Source organism: Quercus lobata, chromosome 9 (assembly GCF_001633185.2).
Source record: "Quercus lobata isolate SW786 chromosome 9, ValleyOak3.0 Primary Assembly, whole genome shotgun sequence".
NCBI lineage: Eukaryota > Viridiplantae > Streptophyta > Magnoliopsida > Fagales > Fagaceae > Quercus > Quercus lobata.
Window position 1 is genome coordinate 54,601,844 of NC_044912.1, and position 12,533 is coordinate 54,614,376.

Consider the following 12,533-nt stretch of genomic DNA (forward strand, 5'->3'; position numbering starts at 1 on the left):
GAAAGAATTTTTTTATTTATTGTGGCCACCCACTGGATACAAAATACACAAATCAAAAGGAAGAAATGATTCAAACTCTTGGACCTCGTGTGTTTGAGACATTGATTTGAAGAAGCCATCCACTGCATCTCCCAATTTAGAAGGTATGTTTTATCTACCACGGGATGGAGGCTAGGTGGAGAGAGAGAGAGAGAGTCTAGCAAGGAGAGAGTTTTGAGAATAAAAAAACATTTTTTTAGGACTGGCGAGGAAGACTATCTCACTACAAGTGGAGATCACTGTTGATCGCTAAAAAATTTTTGTTAGTTTATTGAGTCTATTGTGTGGGTTTTTTTTGAGAGGTTTTTTTTGGGTGAGTTTTTAGCAATTTTTTTTAACCTTAGACCAGTTTGTTGAGATTAATGTGAAATGCTTTAACAGGTTATCAAAATATCCAATGATGCAGGAGACAATTCTTCCAACGAAGAGGAGATCACACAACATTTGAAGGACCAAAAAAAAAAAAAAAAACCAAAGAAGAAAAGGGAAGGCAAGCAGGACGAAAAAGAGAGCACTCTCACTTACAGTTGTGATTGGTCAAATTACAAAGCAAAGAGGCCCAAAAAGCTATGGAATTGAATAGATTTAGTAACAGAGTCTTTCCTAGGCATGGAATTAGCGAATGAAGAACACACTCTTCCTCCCACTTTCCATCAAACAAGTTTGCTATACAGGCTACTCATTTTTCACCTTGAAACATAATTACCCACTAAAAAAAAAAATTTGCATTGCTAATTAGCACGACACTAATAGCCTTGTGGCTCAGTGATACTGCCCAATTCTTTATATTAGGAGCATTTGAATCCCCCTTCCCCATTTGTTGTCAGCAAGGGGAAAAAAAACACCACATTTGAATTTGTAACACACAATTATTACAGACTCCAAACAGCATGCTATTTCTTGTCCCAAGATTAGTGAGGATTGAAAGCAAATGCCAAGAGCTCCAAAAATATTGGACACTGCCATAACAGAACTCTATTTATTTCCATAACTTCACACAGTTGTCATGACTTGCAGAGGCAACCATTCCAGTGACAGGTGATTGTGCCAAAGCAGAAATTATATTCTCATGTGCTGCAATTGTCATGCTTTTATTCTCAGCCATGTTCTATAACTCCAGAGACTGCAGCCCACGATTTTAAAAAACAACAATTAGCAATAAGTCAGCTCATTAAAATCAACCTTTACAAGAACATAATTTTGAAAGTTAAATTCTATATGCTATGTATGTATTGACACAACTAGAAGGCTAAAATAATGTTCCATTGAAAAAACAAGCAAACAAGAAGGCTAACACAACGTTTGAATTCCCACTAACATGAGGTCCATTACAAAATCCATCCTTCAGAGTGGAGTAATTACAGACTAGGAGTAAGCCAGCAAGTGACAATTAAGTGTGTGTGCTAGATAAACTATGATAGGACAATGCCTGATCAAATTTCAACTATAAATTAATATTTCTAACACTAAGATATTATATAGGTTAAGGGTTCTTTAATGTTATAACAAAGTAAAGATATTAATTAAATGACTTTTCTTTATAAAAAAATAGATGCTCTACTTTTTCGCTTATATGCAACATTAATCACCATCCAAATTATAAAAAATAAAATAAAATAAAATAAAAATTTATTTGAACAGATTTGATCTATAAACAATCTCATCAATAAATGAAAAAATGGTGAGGATTAGGTGTGGCCCCGTCATAGCTTATCCTACACAGTGATTCCATGAAATTCAAAGATTTAACCAAAAAAATGTCAACTAATTAGATGACACGCAAAAAATCCAACTAGTTTCATATGATTCTATTTCCAAGGGGTGTTCAAACACCCCCCAAATAGCTGCCATAAGGTTGAATAGGAATAAAAATAATTAATTCCACTATTTTACATCACTTTTGCTTGATTTAATGGCTCAAAACTTTAATAGTAAGACTGTCACATAAGGCTGGCATAGTTCTTACTTTTACTCCCCCCCAAAAAAAAAAAAAAAAAAAAAAATTGAAAACAAGTCATCACCAAAGACTTGAAACTCATCTTTAGGGATATGAACTAAAAATTTAAGTAGCATCCAACACAAACTATACAATACATATTTCCACCAAATAATTCAACTGACTCCCCATAGCTAGTTGTGTGAGGGTCAAACAGGGATAAAAATATATTTCCACCAAATAATTCAACTACCACTCCCTGTTAGGTAGCAAAAGGGTAGAATGGGATTAAGCTAGATCACTCTTAGAAAAGAAAAAGAAAAAAAGGACTTAGCACTGTCTAAAAACACAACTATGGACAGAACTCAATATTAGACACTAGTCATCAAATATTGTGACAGTTTAATTTCTTATCTAAAAATTTTTCCCATGAAGAGTACAAGGAATTACCGAGATTCCTCCAATGACCAAGAGAGTTGAATAACTTGGGTGAAATACACAAGAATGAAACTGATTCCCATTAGAGCCGAGCTCCTGAATGCATTCCCCTGAGGCTAATGACCAAATCTTCACCAAATTCTGACTCACAGATGCCAAGTAATCTCCATTTGCATCCCAGCAGATATAATTTACCATTTCAGAGTGTCCCTATATATGAGGTGGAGGATTTAATTACAAAAACTACTAGAGCAGATGCTAAAAATGGAAGTCAAACACGGATAACATTTCAAGACAGGGTTGTGTCAGTTACTCAACCTCAGCCTAAAATTATTAACAAAATACAATTACCACATTTCATACCTGGAATGAGAGGGTTTTCCTGTCGGTTTCGACATCAAAAATGGACACCACTTTATCAGAAGCTGCTGCCAGTAGATGTCCAATTCTTGGTTGAAATCTCACTTGTGCCATACCTCCCTATGCCAAACAAAAGAAGATTAGAATTAATAGTTCATTGCAGCTTTAGTAATTGAAAGACGGACCAAGACTAAAAGCAGAAAGAAAGAACCAACCTTAGAAATATGAGTACAGGAAAAAGGATTGATATTCCAATAGCGAATTTCATTGTCATTGTCACAGAAACAGAATAGATCAGTCTTCTTAGGGTGAAAATCAAGGGACATCACTGCTGAATTGTGTACAGTATATGCTTGCACACAGTAATTTGGCTGCCACAGTATCTGAATTAAGTTAATCTTGGCAGTATAGTAATACAGGAATATAAAATTTAATGAATGCATCTCATGAAGCATAAGGGAAACAATGCCTCCAAAGTCTAGAATGATGAAAATCATTCTTGGGTAGTCTTAACTTCATAAATTTAACTAACACCCAAGATTTTAGAAAGAGGAAGAATGCACTTACATTGGCTGCATCCCATAATCGCACAGATTTGTCAACTGAAGCTGTTGCCAACTGAGATGAATTCGGCCTAAAACGAACATCTGTAATCACTAATTTGTGTTCTTCAGGAGTGCTCTCTGTTTGCAAGGTGTCCATGTTCCAGAGGACAACCTAATACATACAAAAAATTACCTTCCATTAATTACTTGGTCTTGATGTGAAAAATGTAAATGAACTAGATTGTAGAACAAAATGTATAAATTTCATAAGTAAAGCATTATCAAAGATTTCCATCACACTTACGTCAACAATGTTAGAGAAAAAATTCTAAAACAATAAAATCATTATCACAACACAATCATGTAGCCATCATAACCAAAGCCATGTTGGTTTAATGGCGTAAAGTAGTTCTTCCCATGTGACCTCAAAGTCTGAGGTCAGTAGATCACGCCACCCTGCTTGAAAAAAGAGAGGTTACAGGAGTGATACAATTCGTTACTAAATTGAATGTGAAAAAAAGTCAGGCGGAAAACATAATTTTTAAACAACTAAATATTGTTATGAATACGTATTAGTAAGGAGATATACCACACAAACAAACATGTTCCTCAAAATATGGCATTTTCTCATTACTCTAAGAGGATATATACCTTCTTGTCGTGTCCAGTACTAGCTAGCAACTTCCCATCTGATGAAAAATGACAGCAAGTAACTTTGCTGTTTCTTGTCCGTATGCAACCAACTTCACTGAAGGTGAAACCTGAAATGGAGATTGTAGAAATAGTATGTTGAAGAACAAATAAATTGTCGATCTTCATAGATGCAAAATGATCATAGGGTTACCTTTGGAAGACTCCTTTTGGTTCTCAGTAGGACTTTGTTTCAACGCTCCATATAAGTTCCCTCCATCACCTCCTTCATGACACAGCAACGATTCCACATTATCATCTAATGCACTAACATCTCCAAATCGTTCCGTGTCTTCCTGAAAGTTAGAAATGATGTTTCAGAACCATAGTAATATTCCAATCTATTTAGCTTTAACGTTACAGCATCTAAAAGGAAGATATATCCCTACAAGCTCAATGCACAAGTCCATATTTTTAAATGAGTGTTCAATACATCCCCCAAACAACTGACTCCATGTGTTGCATACATTTATTGGGAAACAATAAATGATAAGTTACTAATACATTAGCAGGTCAATGTGCAATATCGATCATATTCTTTAACAACAATTGATGAATTAAATTCATGATGTCTCTGCCGATGTTCAACCATAAGCTGACTATTGACATACCAGCAGATTAGAAGATGATGCAAGGCCTCCCATCCCCTCGGGACCATACAACATCAAGCTTTTGGGCACACTGTTGACATGCTGCATACTACTTGCTGTTGTTATTCCATCACCAGGTGTGTGGGTTGATGCTGGAGAACTAGGTGAGGGCCCCACAGTATTTCCTGTACCAGTGCTGTTAGCAGCTCCAGAAGAAGAATGCTGTTTTCTTTTCCTGTTATTCTGCAGATTATTAAAACAAAAAATGTTAATTAGCTTAATTGAAAAAATGACAACATCTAATTGAAATGTGGCACTAGGAATCATATTTCCGTGAATGAATGTTAATTAGCTTAATCCAAAATGGAAAAAACAACATACATCTTCTTATTGAAAATGTGGCAGTAGGAATCCTATGAAATGTAATGGCATATTTCTGTCAGACAGTATACAGTTTACAGTTCACTAATTAGCCCATATAGTAAGATATCTAGTTATTTGGAAAGGGCAAAACTTAGGTACAATACCTTAGATTTTGCAGTACATTCCCCAATTAAATTCAAACACTGGGTTGCAGGCCAAAATGGCCCAATACCACGAATTTTTGAAATATTTTGTAAAAAAACACTGTTTCGGAACTATATAGGAAAATACCACATTTTATGGAACTCGAGTTTCTTAAACTCGAGTTCCTAGGAATTTTGCTACCGTGGCGCTGCTGAGGTGGAAATTGGGCCATTAAAAAATGCTTTTTTTTTTTTTTTTTTTTTTCTAAGGTACTCCAGCTTGGTGAGCTCGAGTACCTTGTAAGGAACTCGAGTTTAATAAACTCGAGTTCCTTATAACTTTTTTTTTTTTTTTTTGGTTGTTGGGATTATTGACAAATAAACATAAACATAAAAATAAGTAGCTTTTTTTTATGTTTTTATTTATTTAAATAGAAGCATTGTAAAATATAGAGATTTTAATTTCAAAATATAATTTAATTTCTACATTAAGTAAAACTATTCATTGTTTTCTCATAAAATTTTTCCCGGGGGCGTTGCCTCCGGACCCCCAAGAGGCTTGTCCATGAGCGCTCCGGCTTGGGCCTGTCGGCCCAAGCCTCCGCTCCATGGACTAGGCCTCCAAAAATCTCCCATTAAAAACCACACAATATTATTTGAGTCGGGTCAGGTCGTCAACATGAATCAAATGATACCCTTAAAGTGTGGATGAAATGTTTTATAATGCTTAAATTTATAAAAGATACTAGTGAAAGTTCCATGCGTTGCATGGCTTTAATCCTAAGTTTTCTTTATATATATTTTTGAGAAATTATAACTAAATGAGTTATTATTACATAATTTTAGAATTATTTTCTAACTAAATGAATGATTATTATAATATACACATGCATAATTTTGTATATTTGTCCTTATATATAATATCTTTAATTAAGATTATCAATAAAAAAACCTTTCTAATTTTTTTTATAACTCCTTATTTATTAATGAAGGAGATGATTTGAACTCCAGCAATTAAATCTTTTATAATACTTGCATATTATTGTTACTTGCATATTCGTAAGTTGCAACTAAAAAAAAACCCACAATCTATTAGTTCTACTAAGGTGAGTTTGGTTCAGCTTTTTCAAACAGTTCTTTTGGAAAAAGTGGAAGTTTTAAAAAGTAAAATATGAAACTGAGTTTTTTTTTTTTAAAGTAGCATGTTTGGTAAAAACTATCAAAAAATGCTTTTTGACAAAGTTGAGTGTTTGGCTAATACTTATAAAAGTGGCGGTTTGATTTGTAAATTACCAAAAAAGACAAGATATATATGTTTTAATTACCTCTCTTTATGCAAGTTATGGACACAATATTTTTTCAAAAATTTCACAATAAGTCTGCATGACAAGTTGTTAATGGTAGGGAAAAATATAATGTCACTAATAGGTCCAGATAAGAATTAATAACAACTTACTGTGTAAACTTTATAACAAGTTGTTCACTCTCTTTTCTGCGTAAATTATTTTCTATTCACTATTTAAAAACTTTTCATTGTTTTCTCATAAAACACCTAGTGAAATCGTGATTTCTAAATTTAAAAGCCAAATTTGAATGTTTTTTCATGTTTGAATTTCACAATAATCGAATCTCTTTTTCTCTGCATTGATAAAATATGTTTCTACATTAATAAAATTTCCTCTCTGCACATCATGTTTACTGTATATTCGAATCTGCTTATTGCATTCATAAAATCTGTTTTCTGCATAAACTATTTCTAGTATTCTGCATAAAATTATTTTCTGTTCAGCATTATTTAAAAAATTGTTTACTCTCTTTTTTGCGTAAATTATTTAATAATGTGTTAAAGCTAACAAAATAACAAATACCTGAATATAAAACAGCTTCCTAGAGGGTAGTTGTCAATAATGATCATTCACCAGAATGTTATTGATATTACTCTGTTTATTCAAAATCAAGAACCCAAACAAAGAATTTTCATTTTGTAGTTTATATAAAGGTAGAAATCATTAGAATGAACAAATAAATGTGAATCATATCTAGAATGAAATTTGTATGCAAAGGGAAAAGAGAATGAAACACAAAACAAGATAATCACCTAAGCCATGGACTCGTTGTATTTGTTCCTAAGGTTCTGAACCAATTCAAATTCACATCAACATTGACTACCACAGTAACATAATTTCTTGATTCAGGACAGCCATTGCATCTTTAATGGCTTGGGTAGAACCACCGAAGATGGCATCCATGACAGATTACTATTCACCAGCATGTGTGAATAGCTTCCAGACAAATCAAGACAGTCCAGACAGATATAGACAGTTCAGACAGATACAGACATGTGTTCAAAAGTTACTACTGTTTACTAGCATGCGTAAAAAGAGATCTGATAGATTCCCGAGATCTGAAAGATTCCCAGACAGACGCAAACAGACTACTACTCATCAGTACTAATTTCCATACCACCGACAGATTAACTTGAGTTAAATTTACCTACTTTACCATGGTTCATTTCACCTATAAAAGAGACGGACTACAAAGACAGAAGACAAGTTTCTAAGTTTCTAAGATTCTAAGCGTTTAAGTTCCAAGTTTTAGAAAGCCTTTTGTAATAGCCTTCCCTCTCCCTCAAAAAGACTTTTGTACTCTCTCCCCCTCAAAAAGATTTTATGAATGCAGTAAGCAGATTTGAATATGCAGTAAACATGATGTGCAGAGAGCAAATTATATTAATGTTGAAACAGATTTTATCAATGCAGAAAAATAGATTCGATTATTGTGAAATTCAAACAAGAAAAAGCATTTAGATTTGGCGTTTAAATTTAGAAAACATGATTTCACTAGGTGTTTTATGAGAAAACAATGAACAATGAACAATGAACAATTTATGCAGTGAACATAAAATAATTTATGCAGAAAAGAGAGTGAACAATTTTTTAAATAATGCTGAATAGAAAATAATTTTATGCAAAATCCTAGAAATAGTTTATGTAGAAAACAGTGAACAATTTTTATAAGAAAACAATGAATAGTTTTAATTAATGCAGAAAACAAATTTTATGAATGTAGTAAGCAGATTTGAATAGATGTATAGATGTACAAATATTCTGGACTTGTTGAGAAATTTGATTTCGTTGAAAGTACAAAATCGTGAAAATTCATTTAGTTATTGTGTACATTAGATGTACAGATCATTCGAATTTGTAAAAAACAAAATTTAGATGTACAGATCGTTCGAATTTGATTTCGTTGATTGTATAAAATCTTGAAAGTACAAAATAAAATTGTGTAAATTAGATGTATAGATAGTCTGAATTTGTTGAAAAGTTTGAATTCGTTAAATGTACAAAATCGTGAAAATTAAATGGAAAACTGTGTACTAATGTATTGATCATCTGAATTTGTTGAAAAATTCAAAATCGTTGAATGAAGAAAATCGTGTAAGCTCAATGGAAAACCAAAGAACGTACCAAATTGTTGAGCAGCACATGCAGCATTACGAACATCAGTGTAGTAATGGTGGACAGCTCACCCTCAAAATTGATGCATAAACTTTACAGGGATGCTCTGCATCCTTGAAAACGGTGCATTACAAAGGGTTGCATATCTGTGTATTCACGTGGCAAGTCCTTACTTTAGGAGCCATATGGTTTTTTTGTGAAAGAGTGGTTGGTCTGTGTGGTTTGGATGAGTCTGTATGTGTTATGTGTTTAACATTTCAAATTACACAAATATTGGAAACATCAACATATCTAACTGGAGGCATTTCACTTCCTAAGGTGTTTCCTACATTACAAAGCAGAGGACATTGTCCAACCAAAGCATATGAATGATTTCATATAAACTTAGTCAAAACTAATGAACAGTTAATCTTTAGATTTTTAAAAGTTGAATGTACATAATCATCAGTTGTCTTATATATAGTTAGAAAATAATTCTAAAATTATGTAATAATAACTCATTTAGTTATAATTTCTCAAAAAAAATATAAAGAAAATTTAGGATTAAAGCCATGCAACACATGGAACTTTCACTAGTATCTTTTATAAATTTAAGCATTATAAAACATTTCATCCACACTTTAAGGGTATCATTTGATTCATGTTAACGACCCGACCCGACTCAAATAATATTGTGTGGTTTTTAATGGGAGATTTTTGGAGGCTTAGTCCATGGAGCGGAGGCTTGGGCCGACAGGCCCAAGCCGGAGCGCTCATGGACAAGCCTCTTGGGGGTCCGGAGGCAACGCCCCCGCGAAAAATTTTATGAGAAAACAATGAACAGTTTTACTTAATGTAGAAATTAAATTCATATTTTGAAATTAAAATCTCTATATTTTACAATGCTTCTATTTAAATAAATAAAAACATAAAAAAAAAGCTACTTATTTTTATGTTTATGTTTATTTGTCAATAATCCCAACAACCAAAAAAAAAAAAAAGTTATAAGGAACTCGAGTTTATTAAACTCGAGTTCCTTACAAGGTACTTGAGCTCACCAAGCCGGAGTACCAAGGAACTCGAGTTTATTAAACTCGAGTTCTTTACAACGTACTCGAACTCACCAAGCTCGAGTACCTTAGAAAAAAAAAAAAAAAAAAAAAAAGGCATTTTTTAATGGCCCAATTTCCACCTCAGCAACGCCATGGTGGCAAAATTCCTAGGAACTCGAGTTTAAGAAACTCGAGTTCCATAAAAAGTGGTATTTTCCTATATAGTTCCGAAACAGTGTTTTTTTACAAAATATTTCAAAAATTCGTGGTATTGGGCCATTTTGGCCCTGGGTTGCATCAATTAATAAAACACAAATTGAGTTATCTTTTCCAAGGACAAGAAATTCAATGCAACCAGGCGTTCGAATTCAATTGAGGAATCTAATATACTGTACCAAAGTTTTACATCCATTTGGATAATCAAGTACAACCTGTTGCAATTGTTCATTGGTAGATGTGTCTGATAGTTCTGAACTCTCAGTAGACTTGTTTGGTGGGAAGATTGATGATATGGAATTAGAGAATTGTGGTTGTGGGTGTCTTTCGTTGGATTCTGAACTCTCAGTATACTTTTTGAACCGAGTGGCAACATCACCATCCCTTAATTTTGGTGAATTTTCATCACGGATTGTCCACGTGGCAAAAGCTGATTGGTTGGAATAAGGGTTGTAGGTGGATGAGTCAGTAGCCCATCGGGGCTGTGTTTGGAGGATGTTGGAGACTGTTTGAGAGTAATGGGTATCGGTATCCTCTTGTGTCAAGTCGCCTAATGGAGGACTTCCTCCTGCACATATACACAAACACCAACACATTGACATATGAGAATGATTATAAAATAATAATGGGGTTCATTGATTTTGTGGATTAACTTCTATTTTCTTATTATAACAATGATTATCCCAATAAAAGGAATTAGTAACTTTATTAGAAATATACAATGTTTTACACGATTGTTTATAATTATTGTGAGTTGAATCAGTCGATACCTCCTCATATTTTAAGAAGAAGAGTAAAATATTTATGTAATACTCCCTCCGTCCCACTTTGTTTGTCCTCTATTCCATTTTAGGATGTCCCAAAATATTGTCCTGTTTCTAAAAATAAAAGTCATTAATTTACTAATGTTCCTATTATACCCTTATTAATTTACTAATTCAGTTTTTTGATAAATTTATTGAAGGGTAGTTTTGAAAACTTATACATTTTTAAAAGGTAGACAAGACAATAAATGATGTTCCCTTAAAAATTTTGAATTTTCAAACAGGACAAACAAAGTGGGACGGAGGGAGTAGTTTTTCAAACCCGAGTTTAAAAAAAAAAATAATAATAATAATAATAATAATAAAAGATCCGAAAGGGTTATAGGGGACAAAGTGTCAACCATAATATTGAATTTTGCATGGGTTAGTTGAAGATTTCACTCCCCAAAAACCAATAACTGTGGAGATTTATTGCATTGTTGCACGCAAGTCGCGACAACTAACCACAAAAATGAGGTTTGTCCCTTTTCAGCCTAAACAAAGTACGATCCCAATTACAATTTGCAGCCCAGCGCAGCACCACTTCCACGGGAAAAAAAGGGGCGTATGGACTTGTTTTCATGGGCTACCACAGTGGGATCCGATCCATTAGTAGAATCTAGAACTAAATTTTGTCAGTAAAAGCCAAAAAATATATACATATTCATATTTATTTCCCATGTGCATGGACTATCATGTCACTCTGCTGAACATCATCATCATACTGTGATTAGGGGATTTAATGCAGTGACCCCACATTAATTGTGACCCCATTTTTGGAAACCAAATTTATTAGTGGTATTAGTATCATGCATATATATGATACGTGTGCTAATTAAAGCTAATCAGTGTTTATTATCTATGCAGGAGTCCGAGTAAGATCTGGAATCATATATATATTGAAGTCAATTATATATTACTCATGTCATGTCATGTCATGTGCTCCGTGTTGTACTGAATCACTGCTATGTGCAGTGCTGAATATATAGTGAATACACACCACTATTGTATTTGTATGTGCAGTATTAATTGAATCACTATTTTAGTTGGAGGCCTTATAGTTATTTATCATACATTGACATTCAAGTCAATTATTACTACCGTGGTATGTGTTGTACTGAATCATATTTATTTAGTTGGAAACCCTAACTACCAGTTTTTGATGTACGTACGTACTTGAAGATGGTGGTTGAATTTGAATTCCACTGCTTGTTGGTTCTTGTAACATTGACGACCATCTTGGGGCCGACTCACCTCGGTACGAGTCAGCTCGACGTTGGTGGTGGTGGTGGTGGTCGTCAATGGCAATTGGGTTTCCAGATTGGATCACAGCGAGCATGTGAAAATCAGAGTCCAAATTGTTTGACGCGTCATCTGGTGAACTCGGCTTGTTTGGTGGGAAGATTGATGATATGGAATCAGAGAATTGTGGTTGTGGGTGTCTTTCATTGGATTCTGAACTCCCAGTAGACTTGTTTGGTGGGAAGATTGATGATATGGAATGAGGGTATTGTGGAACCGTTTCATTAGATGCTGAACCACCAGACCCAGAATTGTTTGCCGGAAAAATTGATGGTATGGAAGAAGGAGAATGTGACATTCTTGTATCTTCACAAATCAAGCTATCGGATACAGATTGATTTTTTAAAAAGAAGACAAAGCTGAAGAATTTCGTCCGCCGTCGTCTTCATTGAAGGTTGGATTATCCATCACCAGGGACGGAGCTATTGTTGGACGCCCCAAATTTTTTTTTAAAATTTTTACTATATATAATCTATTATTTTTAGCAATTTGTTTCCTCAACAATATTATTGATATTTTTAAAAGCTATAAATATTATCCCAACAACAACCCAAAACAAATAAACACAAGCAAGAAAAGAAAAGAAAACCTAAAACCTAACTTACGGCAGAAGAGT

General features: G+C 33.7%; 1 pseudogene; it reads right to left on the reverse strand.

Annotated features, from left to right (window-relative positions):
* Positions 1 to 537: 537 nt before the first annotated feature.
* Positions 538 to 12,215, reverse strand: LOC115962038 (annotated as a pseudogene).
* Positions 12,216 to 12,533: the final 318 nt, after the last annotated feature.